This window comes from Rhyacophila brunnea, unplaced genomic scaffold, assembly GCF_057557595.1.
Source record: "Rhyacophila brunnea isolate RB1 unplaced genomic scaffold, BYU_Rbru_1.0 scaffold_4, whole genome shotgun sequence".
In the NCBI taxonomy this organism is placed as follows: domain Eukaryota; kingdom Metazoa; phylum Arthropoda; class Insecta; order Trichoptera; family Rhyacophilidae; genus Rhyacophila; species Rhyacophila brunnea.
The window spans coordinates 14356887-14372971 of NW_028233068.1; the positions used below are offsets into that span (position 1 = coordinate 14356887).

General features: G+C 32.2%; 1 protein-coding gene across 2 annotated transcripts in view; it reads right to left on the reverse strand.

The window, feature by feature from the left end:
* Positions 1-16085, reverse strand: part of LOC147066926 (uncharacterized) — a 59643-nt gene that overhangs the window by 40940 nt on the left and 2618 nt on the right. The gene's annotated exons all lie outside the window — the stretch shown is intronic.

A 16085-nucleotide genomic window follows, 5' to 3' on the forward strand; every position in this document is an offset into this window, starting at 1 on the left:
AATGGGAACAAACGATTATTAATCGCGAGCGAAATTCTTTTTACAATTACTTACAAACAGCTAAGTACTTACTCTATATATTATTTTCCTTACTCTATATAGGTAATATAATTAAGATCAGTACCGGTTTCGTGCACTTACAGGTGTTCTCTCAATTGAACAGACCGGTTGTGATTTTGATTACCTTAGTTATAAACAGAATAACTTTTATTTATTTCAGGGCGTCGAACAGTATTTTTTATAAATCGGTTCGGTTCCGGTTTTTGTTCCCAAAAAAAGGGTTATTCCGGTTTTCGGTTTAACTCCGAGTGATTAATTTTTAAATGTTTTTATTTGAATTAAAAATTTATGCTCTACCATAATTTAGATCATTTTATGGTATTTGTATGATAGTCCGGCGCCACACTCCGAAACCAATGATTATGCTGCACCGCACGACTGTAGACATAATTGTTTAAAATAATATATTATAAATTATGATAATTATGTCGAGATGCGTCACGACAACCGAAGTGGGTATTGTGTTTTTAAATGTACCGAAACGAAAAAACCGACATTTTTTCGGTTCGGTTCCGGTTTTCGTTCCGACAAAAATAACGGTTTTTCCTGTTTTCGGTTCAGTTCCGGTTCAAAGCCCTGATTTATTTTATTTGAATTAAGTCTTGCCACCAAGAATTGACAGTTAACACCATATAATTGCTAGTTTCTTTAGTTAGAGGGGGATTACTTTCAGACAAGATGTCCACAAATGAAATCTGTCTTAAAATGCTAAAAAACATTGTATATTTTATAGTAAGTATGTATAAGAATTTTAATATTGGTCGAAATATGATGAAGGCTAATATAATAGTATTAAAAATGATATTAATTATTATTTTATTTAAAGGTTTGTGCTGACATTTGTTTTAATTAAGTTATATAACTAATCATTTGGTATTTAGTGGCTTTCAAATGACAGCGTGCTTGTATGTTATTTTTTTAAATTGAAATATAGAACTTCTTATGACCTATTATGGTTGCTTCTAGAATTAATGTATAAAAATGCAGGATTTTATTTTATATTAATAGCTAAAATGATTCTATCCAATTTTGTTGGTGAAGTTGTAGAAAGGGTGACTATAAAATTGCTTATGGGCTAGAAATTGTTCTGTCTCGTAATCGACCCTGCTCGTGTCTCCATGCATCAGGCCTCATGGCATTGGACCCCCTGGAATGCAATGCTTTAGGCGATAGCAAAGTGCAACTTTCTTAATTATTTTAAAAACACTAAGGCACATTGCAGACGTAAGTCTGAATCGATGTAATTATATGTACTACTGTACTTATATAAATGTTTTATGTAGTTTAGCTACCCAGGCTACCAACAATGAAGAATGATATCGCAGGAACACTAAGCCTATAACTATACGTAGGTACATTGCACCTTGAGACTACACCAGCTGAAGCTATAAAAAGTACCTGATCTCCATCACAATCATCATCAATCACCGTCATCAAACGTGATGCGAATAATTAATCAACGTATGCCCATTTGGGAAGCGCTGATTCCAGCGGAATAATAGGTAGTTAATTCGCAATTAATTAATAATAATAAAAAAATAACTGCCGAGAGTCGAACCTTGTTACTTTCGCTCGAGGCAAATTAATGCGTACGGTGGAAAAATCAACCACAGGTGAACGTGGTAATTTACACATTGGTATAGTAATACAAAATATAAAACCTGATTCATACAAATCTGAACAGAAAAACAGGTACTTTTCCAGAAAAGTTTATATAGATCTGACAAAATTCTGTAAGAATCACTCGAATTTTAATGTAGGTAGAGTTCAGTTCTGAGTACCTACATACATACATCGTCATACAATATGTATTTGTAAGATGAACATCTAGCGTCAAAGAAGAAACACGTTATAAAAAGTGACAAGATAGTATATTACAGCATATTGTAACAACCTAACCGATTTTTTTTATTTTTTATAACAGTACATGTTCAAACACGCGCGTTACCATGATCTTACTCCCTACTTCATTTAGCGTTTGTCAATGTATGGCTACGGCCGTATGTTGTAGCTTAACTACTGAGAAATGCCAATAGAAATGGCGTATTTCAAAAAAATACTACCTCATTCTTAGGTCAATAATTATTATAAGGCAATCATTATTCATAGGATGTTTATCACATTTCAATGGTCACATAGCTTATAATCAGTATCTTTAGAATTATCTTCAATTGTGTTAATCGTGCCCATTTTTTGAATAATAAAATGCCTAATTCTTGTCAAATTTGGGATCACAAAGATTATAAAATATATTTTTTTATCGTAAATATGTCACTATATAATGTTAGCATTAATTTTACGAATGGTTTTGTAGATGCGTTTAAAAATTAATAAATCTAAAAAATCTTAACACCACTGCACATGGATGTACTGAAATATGACTATATTCTAAAACATTAGAGCGAGAGGTTTAAAAGAATACTATTTTATGTAATATAAATACTTTTGCAGTCATCAAATGTTTAAAATAAATATAAAGGATAATAAGGCTTCATAATTATATAAATAGATTATCTACAACGTTTAAGGAATGTCCAGGGTTATGCTTTTAAAATACCATAAAAGCTCCATTTTGACCTTCGCTGGGCATGCGAGCCCTTAACTAAAAATTAATCAAATCAGAAGGTAATTATAGAAAATTATTTTTTTTCCCGCCATTTTGAAATATAGGGGATACTGGTTAAATTTTATATTGAAGCGGCTCAATATCTTAAAGAATATTCGATTATTATGCCAAAATTCATTCTTTTAATTGCACAATTATTTAAATATGCCGCTGGACTAGGAAGGATGTTAACATTAATTGCGGAAAATACGCATAGCATGCGTAATAAGTCTATTCTAACGCCCACTATGGAAGAGTGGTGATGTGTCGGTTTATAATGCCGTGGGTACCGGGTTTCAATTATGTCTCTGGCAAATTCATATATTGTGTTATTCAATGTGTTTCAACCCAGAGTATAGAACTAATGGCTAACATCCATTTATCGTAAAAACAAAATTCTGTTGATACGACATTCACTCTGTGGAGGCCCGTATGACCTATTAGGTCAAACAATATGGTGATGTAATGTAATAGAATTAATATTACACTTAACATTTTGGACCTTTTGCCCAACTATGCGCCTCTTGTGATTCAATGAAAACCTTATTATTATTTAGATGCATTTCACATTGAGAACGGTTATTCAAATATTATCAATGACTTACTTTTTACCACGTTTTTATTAGCCCGTATTCTTGTTTGTCCGGTACAGATTTTTTCTTGTGCAGTACAAATCTTTTCTTGTTTGTCCAAGATTTTTAACTAACTTCCCGACTAGCTAGACATTTGAAACTTTTAGATTACATCAGAACACGGCGACAATGCATTATTTTAATACTTTTGGCCATCTTTAAGCAGAATTGAATTCATTTTCAGTTGATTCTGTTTTGTATGTTTCGGAAAAAATTCGTTAAAAGTAATATTTAATACTCACTATTATTGGTTGCTAAGTGGGTCCTAGCAACTAAATTATTAATATATACGTGCGTTACTACGGAAATCAATATGAAATTTCTGTATTCTATAATAATTATTCAGCATTTCTATCAAGTACAATAAAAAGTTTTTATTAATACATAGAATTGTCAAGTTTATATGATTAACAGAGAATTTAAAAACGTGGTAAGTATATAAAAAGTTCTTTTTATCTTGTAATTAATATGTTCTAATAATATAAACCTAACCTAAACTATATGAAACTCAAAGTAAAAGTCATTGATGATAATATCATGTTCGAATAATTATTTCCAGTATGAAAACTTTCCATATTTATGAATGTATGATAATATGTTTGAAAGCTAGGTATACAATATAATATATTATTATGATAATAAATAATAATATATAGGTATTATGTATAGTATCTTAAATGTTAGGCGTAGGTACATACTAGTAGCGAAGGGTAGATGTAGACTTTGTTGGTCATACGTATTTGTTTTTATTGAAGACTACAATTATTTACAAATGGTATTGGTTAGTTTAAAAAAATCAATTAAACCCTGCCTAACAATGCACATACTATGTTAATATTTTTTAATGTAAAAAAAATATAAAATATATCCAAATAAAATGATATTTTATGACTTATGTGTTCATCCTGGGACATAGTACTACATTAAATAATTTGACAAGAGCCTTTGGTCAAATTGTTTGCGCAATCAATTTGTGCAAACTATTATACACACATCACGCAGTTGTATTACAATTGGGTTAGGTTAAATAAAATTAAATAAGTACATATACCATGAATGTAATATAATAAGATTTTTCAAAAGAACTCTAGTGCCATTTTTGCATATCTTTTTTCCATCTGTCTCCACAGTGCATAGTACGCCCATTGCAGTTTGCTGAGTTACTTACAAACCAAATAAACATAAAATATTAGAACGCTAATTAAATTTAAAAAATGCAGTATTCACCACACTTTAATTGACTTTTATTTATCTAAAATTTCAAACGTAAACTTCTGTCAGCCATACTTGCTTCCATTTAATTTCATTTTGATAATATCGCAATGCTTAGTATAAAACTGCAATTATATTATGTAGTTATGATAGGACGTGGCTAATTTTAAAACAATTCAAAACCCACTTTCTGAATAATAATTATTATACAATTTGATCTGCTCCAATTTTAACTATGTTTTTAAAAAAATTAGAAAAACCTAATTACGTAGGTACATTATTGTGATATTTAGTATTTAGTACTTACTAGGCACAGATTGATTATTTATCTTTAATTAGTTTTATTATCTGGGTATACATACACATATTAAAATCATAGATTTCTTTCAGTGAACCTATGAAAAAAATGTGATATTAAAAGACGTCTACACTGTACATAAGTGTGTGCGTTGAAATATAATGCGCCCGTGGAGTTATGGTCGTCATACGCTGAGTACACTCTATTGTATTCCTGGTGATTCACCGCCCAAATTTCAAAAATGAGCGCGCACCCCGCACGCCCGATTCTATGGGCGCTATCGCTAAGGACTATAATTACATTGATATACTACTGGATGAATCATATGCTTCTTAAAATGACGCCCGATTTTCAGCGACTCGGCCTTTGTTAAAACTTACTGAGTAAGCCCGGTCTAGCTTGCATCTTACTCTAACTAATAGTCAGCGCATGACGACTTGCTCTGTCTGTTTTGCGTTGCAGCACCCTTAGGTTCACTATTCCAAGAACGCAAATTTAGTTTTACAGCCAGGGCAATACGGGTGAAATTCGGGAATCCATGTTAACGGTCTTAACGCATTATACCTACAAGGAAATATTATAAGACGATATTCGTTATATCTTTTGTGGTACATTTTTAAAATGACACTTTTATGGGAACTGCTCATCTAGTAGTATATCAATGTATAATTATCATCTTCGCAAATACTTGCATTAATATTATAATTATATTATTCCTATCGCCAGAGATGTACGAGCCCTCGCGAGTGTTTGGATCGAGATCGTGGACCAAATAATTTCAGCGAATGATTAAAAACAATTTCTCGTGAAAAATCTGCTAATAAACCTCTAAGGGAGGCAGCCAAGGTCCACATGGGAGTATACAGTCAATGATAATTATTTATTATTCCTGGTCAGTCCCGAATTTATCCTTCGCAATTCAACTTTAGACGAAGACTATGTCGTTGTTGCTTGGATGTTTTGAGAAGAGAGTTTATTTATCGAACACAAGAATATATAAAAACTATGATAAAGATGAAAGAGTAATGTTATAATCGCAGGTGCGGATGTACTGATGAGATTGACTATATTATTGAACTGACTGGCGATGTACCGAGAGACTGGACTCGATGTGAGTAGTGCTCCGAGTTATGGGACTCGAGTGGAGTGAGGATTTATGGATCGTCCTTGCTATTTATACAAATGCAGTTCATACATTACATGAGACTTGTCGCAATTAAATAAATCATATTAGACCATATTGATCTAGTTATGATTGAGGAAATGCTGACTTGGCTTCCGCTCCGTTGTTTTGATTTGACAACAAAGTATACATATTAAAGTGTGTCACCTTGTAATGCCTCGTATGATTGCTACACATTTACCCCTTTAACTATGGTAAAGTATTTTTTTTTCAAGACACGTAGCGGTCCTGGGCAATAGCTCCTTTAACACTATGGTAAATCTAGTCATTCTTTATAGCACTGAAATGTTTAATATAATATGTATTGCCCAGGGAACATCTTTCTTTTCTGTGGTATTGCTCAATTTCCACAATTTTTTTTAATTTTTCAGTAAATCCACTCCAATTATTGAGTTGTCGGTACTCGGCATCATAATATGAAGCACTGATGGCGACCGACATTTGTGGTAGCCAAGCACAGAACTGTGTTCCCTGTAAGCAAGCAACATACGGCCCTCGCCATATTAAATAAATAGCCATTTTTATGAGAAACAAGGAACACAATAAAAATAATTATAAAATAAAATTCTACACGTGAATTATTATCATTTAAGTATCTATATCAAATTACATCGCACAACCACATATTTTTAAACGCAACTTTCTTTTACTATTACCTATATCAAATTTGTGATGTGCCTTCACCTCACTTAGCTGGTCGAGCCGCTACTCCGGGCTCCCAGACTAGAGCACTGTTAGCTCCACCCCTTGAGAGGGGCATGCCTTAATCAAGTGTGCATAAATCATACTTTATCATATTATTATGATAAATAAAAGAATATAAAATCGGGTTTTTCTTGTGTTTTACACCATCATCCTTTCAATGTTTGAATTAAACTATTAATAAATATGTAGTAGGTATATTGGAATGCTTTAGGTATAGGTGAATAACAATAATTCTTGTGAAAGTGTTTGCATATTATATTATGTAGTATTCCATCGCCTCTTGCCATTTATTGGAAGGATATTATTGGTCAGTACCATATTGGAATTAATCCGGAAAGATCTTCAACGGGCCAAATATTCATACTGCCGCAAATAATCGAAAACACAGTCGAATATTGGACATACGATGCGCTGGCTCGCAGTTACTGTACAGATGTATAATGTTGTGTTTTCTTATTCATGTTTCGCGCGTAAATGTAATTTTCTTAATAATTATTAAGAATGTGGATATAGCAATGTTTTAAAAATAAAACGCAAGGCATAATATTTCTAATTGTGAGCCTATTACTTTAAAAATAAAAGTCAGCGAAGCGCAGTCATAAATAAAATTAGAATAATTCTATCACTGCTGAAATGTTTCAAAATGGGATGTAAAGTAAGAATGCATCGAATATAAAATCAAATTAACCGCTCGCTGACTTGTTTAAAATAAATTATTATTAAATGCATATTATGAGAACTTTCCATTTTTCGAATGCCTTTATAAAATCGAGATGTAAAATAATATATGGAGCAATTGGTAATTAAGTCATAAAAAAAACAATCAACAATGTGACTCACTGCGATCTAAAATAAGTAGGCGATTGCTCCTTGTTTTAACCACTTTTGATAGGCGGTAAAAATGTTAACTGGCCGGTAAAACACTGCTAACGATAACGTTGATAATCTTAATCATATAAGCATAACATAACCCAAGGTAAAAAGAGTATGAGTCCGATAGTTTCAAAGATGTTAACTCACATTTTCACAGACGCGATAAAACCACTGTAGCTACTGTGTAATCAACATAAAGAATATAATGTTTTAATTGAAAAATGGATAATTAAAAACGTTTTAAAATATAAATATATTAAACATGGCCCCCACACATCCCGGGCCACCAGGCTATGATTTTTGGCAGGCCCACTCCCTATCGCCAAGGTTAAGGACAGTTTGATATTCTATAGTAGAGTTCCCCAAAATGGTATTCCGCGGAAGCCAATGGTTCTGCGGGATATAATTAAGGGTGTTCTGTGTACTTTCAGCGTTTTTTTTATTTTTCAATAAATCCACTTGAATTATTGAGATGTCGGCAGTCAACATCATATTATTATAAAGTACTGACCGTAACCCTCTTTTATGGTTTATAAAATTACATTATTAAAAAATAAAATTCGACACGTGAATTATCATTTAATCATATCTCATCAAATTGCATCGCACATTCACATAAATATTTTAAAATGTTCATATTTTTAAGTAAAATAGCACCGCAGGCGACTTTTTTTACGATAAGAGCAAATCTGTGGTGTCTGTTTATTTCACTTAATCGAACCGACACGCCAGACTCACCCTAAGCCCGGGCCCCCAGACTGGAGCCCAGTCAGCCCCCCCTTGTGGGGGCCATGATACTAAGAGTCTAAAATTATTAGATAATTTCAACTTGGGAGTTGATAATTTGAAATTGACTGTTGAAATGTTACAAATTATTATGATTAAATATTGAGGAAATTTGGGTCACATGACAAATAATGATGTTTTTGTCATTGTAATAAAATTGGTTCGATTGGAGTTATGTTTCAAACTCTGAGACGGAGTAAACACTGTTTGAAAATGACTTCCTTGAGTGTGAATTTTCCAATATCAATTTTTCCAATATATTCAACCAAACGAGATTCTTATTTAAATTTTAATAGGCTACTTATTGCTTTTAAAGTCTAAAGCTAACTCAATTTATGTACATGCCAAAAGTGGAATAAACAATATTTGAAAGTAGAAGATTCATATTATGATTGTAGATACTTATAGTTAGTATCTACTAAAAAGGTAAATACTTACATACCTAGGTAATAATATGATTATTATTCGTAAATTGTCTATTCTCCTTATTCAAAAACTTAGAAGCAAAGATTGTCTGATGTACGGATTATAATCGTTGTAATATTCATAGTATGCATAGTAAGGGGGGGGGGTCAAAAACTACCGAAAATCGCGTGACAGCATTTATCAACAACCTGTTAGTACAGATTTTATCAATGGTAATTAATTTATTCTTCACGTACCTAGCTAACAGTTAGTTCGAGGTTGGACCGAATGATTGTGCATAGTCGAAGTCCGACGCAGGGAGTTGACATTTTTTGCTGGAATGTAGTCCTTCAACATTGCCTCCGGAACGAGAGTGTCACGGGTTGCTTTATGGATCATTGTGTTGAAGTTTAAACTTTCAGTTTGGCTTGTAATATTATTGATATTACAAGAGCTATCACAATAAATAATTTGGCGCACTTACCTACTAACTAATATAAAATGTATCAACATACCGAATAAAAAACATTGTATAACAGCTGCCTTTCTATGAATTTTATAAGAAAGTTTTTTTTTTGTAAATTTTCAGAACCATTTTAATTAATAAATCAACTTCTTACGAAAGTGCAAGATCTCATAATTTATTGAATGTATTACATTTAATTTTCTGGGCAGATTTGCAGTTTATGCGGTGGTTGTGACTGGTCCTCCGCCGTCTTTAGCTGTCAGTCGCCATTTTGGAATTCAGCTATCTTTATGTCATCGAATTATAGTACGCGTTCCAAGAAATGATAGTATTTCGGCAAAAATTATAGGACGCGTAGAAAATGTAAGTTTTTTTGTTTGTCACATAAATATGACGAAGAATTCGAGAAATTCCGATGCCCTGCTTTATTTAAACACCTCTTACGACCGAAAAATTCTAATCGGCGAATTCAATTAATTCCATTTTTCAAGTGTGGTATTTTTGACGTACTATACTTTTTAATAGTAAGCGGACGAAAATGTTACTTTTTTAATAGTACGCGGACCAAAATGTACCATAATTATAGTTCTGTTGGCAACACTGCGCTCACTGACAGATGTCAGCGAGCGACGGCGGAGAACCAGTGAAAAGACCCGTTTATGCTAATTACATGACAGATCAAAGAAGATTAGGTGAACATCCAAATATGGGACAGAACCACCCTTAAGTCAGGTATTACTCCAATCGGATTAATTGGTACTAGCGTTGATAATATCACATACTTAATTATACGATATAACAGATTTAAAGACTGCATAATACTAATCTGCAACAGAAGGTTTCAGCATTCATCCATATCACAGGCAAGAACACTCTTGATTAATAATGGCTGTTCATTTGATTATCTTAAAACGATTTGATTTTTTACGAACATTATTTTTTTTATGAACAGTGCATTAACTGAAAGAATTATCCATGTTTTCATTTTATATTCTACCTAGGCCCTAAGAATTATTGCAATAACGAGTTAAAACACCAATATCGGTATTCGTTAAAAACACCTCACAAAATAAAAATAAATTTCGTTCAAAAACCGAAGTAGAGTTTTATTTTTGCTCTTGCAGAATTCGGAAAGGAAAATCTTTTGTTTTGGTCAGGTTTTCGGGCTAGACGGCGCGAGTTTTTCCGCCCAAAATAAATGTGTTGGATTTTTCATTAGTAGGATTTCAGTTTTGCTGGACGATTCAATCATTGTAAAATATTATAGTTTTTATCGACTTCTCTCAATAGTGAAAATGCTGGAATTTCGGTACCCGAATTTCAGGATACCGATATTGCGATCCCTGAGTAATTCAACCGCGAATGGAAAACATTGTTCACGTAGATACAGATGTTCTTGGTCTGGACTAGGCATGACAATCCAACGTTCTTCTTTGGTATAAGTACACATAAGCATTTTGTTAGAGAGTTGCATTGGTACTATCAAACCAAAATAAATGTACAGTCAACACAAGTGCATCGACATTATTGTTAGAAGCGATAGGAAGAATCGCCTGAACATGTCACATACTAATTCAATGGACAGAATAATGTGACTGCCAGTCGCCAGTGCTTTTAACTCATAGAAGATAACAAGCATAATTATTATATACCCGGGCGGCTTTGTTCCATACCATAACCAGATAAAGCTTTATATTCTTTTTTCACATTTATACCGAATTTCACATTTTTTTATTAAGGGGGTACATGCTCGTCGAAGGTCAAAATTGAGTTTTTATTGTATATTCAAACCATGATCCTGGACACTCCTTAAACGTTGTAGATGATCTATTTATATAATTTTGAAGCCTTATTATCCTTTATAGTTATTTTAAACATTTGATAACTGCATGAAGTATTTTTGTTACATAAAATAGTATTCTTTTAAACCTCTCGCTCTAATGTTTTAGAATATAGTCATATTTCGGTACATAACTGTGCAGTGGTGTTAAGATTTTTTACATTTATTAATTTTTAAACGCATTTATAAAACCATTAGCATAATTTATTACGAGATAATTTTTGTAAAATATTCACGATAAAAAATTATATTGATAATCTCTGTGATCCCAAATTTGACAAGAATTAGGCATTTTATTATTCAAAAAATCGGCAAGATTAACACATTTCAAGATGATTCTAAAGATATTTATTATAAGCTATGTCTTTGACCATTCAAGTGTGATAAACATCTTATGAATAATGATTGCTTTATAATAATTATTGACCTAAGAATAAGGTAGTGTTTTTTTGAAATACGCCATTTCTTTTGTCATTCCCTAGTGGTTAAGCTACAATATACGGCCGTAGCCATAAATTGACAAACTATAATTGAAGTAGGGAGTAAAATGATATTGACGCGCGTGTTTGAACATGTACCGTTTAAAAAAAAATAAAAAATAAATCGGTTAGGTACATGTTCAAACACGCGCGTTAACATAATTTTACTCCCTACTTTAATTATAGTTTGTCATTTTATGGCTACGGCCGTATGTTGTAGCTTAACCACTACGGAATGACAAAAGAAATGGCGTATTTCAAAAAAACACTACCTTCTTCTTAGGTCAATAATTATTATAAAGCAATCATTACTTATTCATAAGATTTTTATCACACTTGAATGGTCAAAGACATAGCTTATAATAAATATCTTTAGAATCATCTTCAAATGTGTTAATCTTGCCGATTTTTTGAATAATAAAATGCCTAATTCTTGTCAAATTTGGGATCACAGAGATTATCAAAATAATTTTTTATCGTGAATATTTTACAAAAATTATCTCGTAATAAATTATACTAATGGTTTTATAAATGCGTTTAAAAATTAATAAATGTAAAAAATCTTAACACCACTGCACAGTTCTGTACCGAAATATGACTATATTCTAAAACATTAGAGCGAGAGGTTTAAAAGAATACTATTTTATGTAACAAAAATACTTCATGCAGTCATCAAATGTTTAAAATAACTATAAAGAATAATAAGGCTTCAAAATTATATAAATAGATTATCTACAACGTTTAAGGAGTGTCCAGGATCATGGTTTGAAAATACAATAAAAACTCAATTTTGACCTTCGACGAGCATGTCCCCCCTTAATCAGATGATATCGCCAACGATTCACTGACTTCTATGTTTCTCTACTTACCTACCTACCAGTGAAGTGCGATGAGGTTTGCTTGTGGCCATGTTGTTAGAAAAATCTATATACGAGGGTGGGTCAATAATTCCTTAGAAAAAAGCATTAAAACAGGTTTTATTTTTGTATTTTTTTTTTATTTCTCAACATAATTTCCTTGGAGCTCAATACACTTGGTTAGACGTTTCTCAATTTTTTTTAAACCGTCAGAAAAATAAGTTTTCGGAAGGTCCTCAAAATAAGCATTTGTCCGATCGATGACTTCTTCATTTGAAAAAAACGTTGTCCACTTAGCCATTTTTTTAAGTTTGGGAAAAGGAAAAAGTCACTGGTGGCTAAATCTGGCGAATACGGTGGGTGGTCGACCAATTCGAACTTCAATTCTTCAATTTTAGCCATTGATCGTAAACATGTGTGAACACGGGCATTGTCCTGATGAAAGAGGATTTTTTTCCTGTTTAAATGAGGCCGTTTTTCCTCAATTTTGTTTTTTAGCTGGTCCAATAAAGATGCATAATAATCCCCTGTTATTGTTTTTCCTTTTTCCAAATAGTCAACGAAAATAATTTCACGTGCATCCAAAATACAGTAGCCATAACCTTACCAGCTGATTTTACGGTTTTCGCCTTCTTTGGACATGGTTTGCCTTCGCAATCCACTGCTTTGACTGTTCTTTCGTCTCGGGAGTATAGTGGTGTATCCATGTTTCATCTACCGTCACAAAGCGACGAAAAAATTCATCCGGATTGCGTTGCATGAGCGACAACAGGGCTTTAGAGGCCACCACCCTACTGCGTTTATTGTCGACTGTGAGCAAACGCGGCACCCATCTTGCAGAAATATTTTTCATGCCCAATTTGTCATGTAAAATAGAAATGACGCTACCTTTTGAGATCCCTGTAACCTCAATTATCTCACTCAACTTTAATCTTCGGTCACTTAACACCATATCGTGGATTTTATTGATCATTTCTGGTGTAGTCACCTCTACAGGACGTCCTGAGCGTGGTTCATCCTTTGTTGATGTACGACCACGTTTAAATTCATTTAACCAGTTATAAATAGTTGCAAGTGAAGGAGCAGATATGCCGTGAACTAAATCCAACTCATTTTTTATTTCCTTTGCTGTTAACCCTTTTATATTAAAATGTTTAATAACAACTCTAAACTGAATTTTCTCCATTTTCCATTTTTCCATTTTCCACAAGCAAAATTTTTTTTAAATGTACGAGAAACACACAACAACCCGACCAATCTGATTGAAACTTCGCAGCATACTGAATCGGTAGTGCCGCTGCATGAAAACAAACCGCTTGCAGTACTAGTCGCGCCACCTGTCGGCTTTTCTAAGGACTTATTGACCCACCCTCGTACTTAAATAAACCCATTATTATGTACTATATTACATTATCAGCACTCTGAACCTTAGACTATAGATACCTCTGAACTTTGGGGGTCCCGTTTGTTAAATATAACTATATTCAGTCACTTACATCAATAATTAGATAGACAGTCAAAATGAACACTTGTCACACAAAACTATACAATCGTAAACACAATCAAAAATTATAATACTTATGTATATAATGCTGATAGAAAAAAATAAATTAAAGAAAATATACCATCCGATTGCATGCTATGTTATTGAGTAAGTATTTCTGGCAATGCTGCGCATCCACACCGTCTATGGACCGCACGCCACTGCTATCTACATTTTTTACCAAGTATTAATATGTATCTAATATTAAAATGAATTATACACCTAAATAAGAATAATAAATTACCTATAAGTTCCCAACCTTCTTCAAATTGCAATCTGTATATATAATAGAAAAATACACTGTGACCCCCTGTCATATTAGCATAAAAGACATTTTAATAGGTTGAAGAAGACAACAGATAATCAGAAATTGAAATTTTACATGTAGCTTCATATCTATACCAACAGTGAAGAAGTAAGTAACTACATACATGATAATTAACTTTTTAAGGAAAAGATTTTAGCTTTGTAAATATTTAATTATACAATAATCTGTTTATTAAATTATACAAACTATTAAGGATATACCTAGTTTAATAATTTAGCTGTATTTTGCCGATTTTTGTTAAATAACTACTTAATAACTTATTTAATTTAGAAGTTATGACTTATGAATCTGAAAACAAGACTTAATTACTTCTTCCTGTTTGGTATCTACATTTATATTTTCTCACATTCTATACATGTGAATTTGCAAACATCACATTTTATTTCACTGTTTTTACATGCTGATTTTCAATCATCACATTTTCTCTCATACTTTGTCTATGTTTTTACATGACAATTCGCAATCATGACATTTTCTTTAATGTTACGTGTTTGTTTCATAAAATATGCAAACATTTAAATTAATTTCACTATACTAAGTAGTCTCTATTTATTTACTGTCAAAAATAAACTTTTTTAGTCTCATGAAGATACTTAATTTTTATCTTTTAGTTTTTAGTAACTGTGAGTAATTGACTGTTTCTGTATGTGGGTAAGTATATTGTTCATTCCTTTTTATTCTATATAGAAATATATGGGGACCGCTTATGAAACACCTGGGGTCAGTAATAATGGGTTGGGAACCCATGCTCTAAACTCTAAAGGTTATGCAGAGATATGAGGATTAGTATTTATTTATATAGATATTTTATTGGATTGAATAGGTACATAAAAATTCAACTAAGTACTCAAGTACTTATTAAGTAGATATTAATACAGACAGTATGATTTCAGTATGATTGAATAATCAGATCACCTTCAGAACAATGAAAAAACATTAAGTGCACAAATACTTAGATACTGTATTACTCAGTGAAGTCAGATAAAAATATAAAACCAATGATTATCATCAATATACATCAATACATAGATCAATATCAATATTATTATCATAAGTAAGCATTATTAGTTATTACCATCTTTAAATGCACGCATTAGAATTCAATCAACCCACAACAATAAGTTGGTACCTTCATTTCCTATTAACATCAGATAAATCTATACACTCCCTACTGGTGCCAGAACTACCCTTATCATCCATCAAGGTATCCGACAAACAAAAAAATAATATACATAACATAGTAAATGTGTAGAAGCACCCATAGTGGTGTTCGCATAATAGGGTGACACAAGATGGGTAACCAAAGAATGGGCATTGCGAATGCTTGGTAATACTCAACATCATTATAAATATTCCTGACAATTAAACGATTGATAACAAATCTCTGTAACTATGTACCCAAGTATAACAAGTTGTTTTTTTCTACACTGTACCCCAAATTTCCACATCTATAACATAAACTAAAGATAAATGTTGCTCATCGCTCGGACGGGGGGTCACATATCCAATGATTTCATCAACGTTGTAGCAGTAACAATCTCAAATAAAGCAGCATTTCCTAAGAATATCCAAATATTTCAGAGAATTTTGGCTTAAGTATACCTATTACCTTCACCGACATAATACCACTATCTATTACAATTATTATTCTCAAGGCTTTTGGACTTTTTAGTGATTTACAAGATGTTAATCAAAGGTAAACAAAAGATAAGTAATAATATTTAGTCAATTGCATTATTTTTCAGTATGTAAGTAGATAATAATAATATGATGTACCTAAGATGTGATTCATATTATGAATGTTTATATTAAT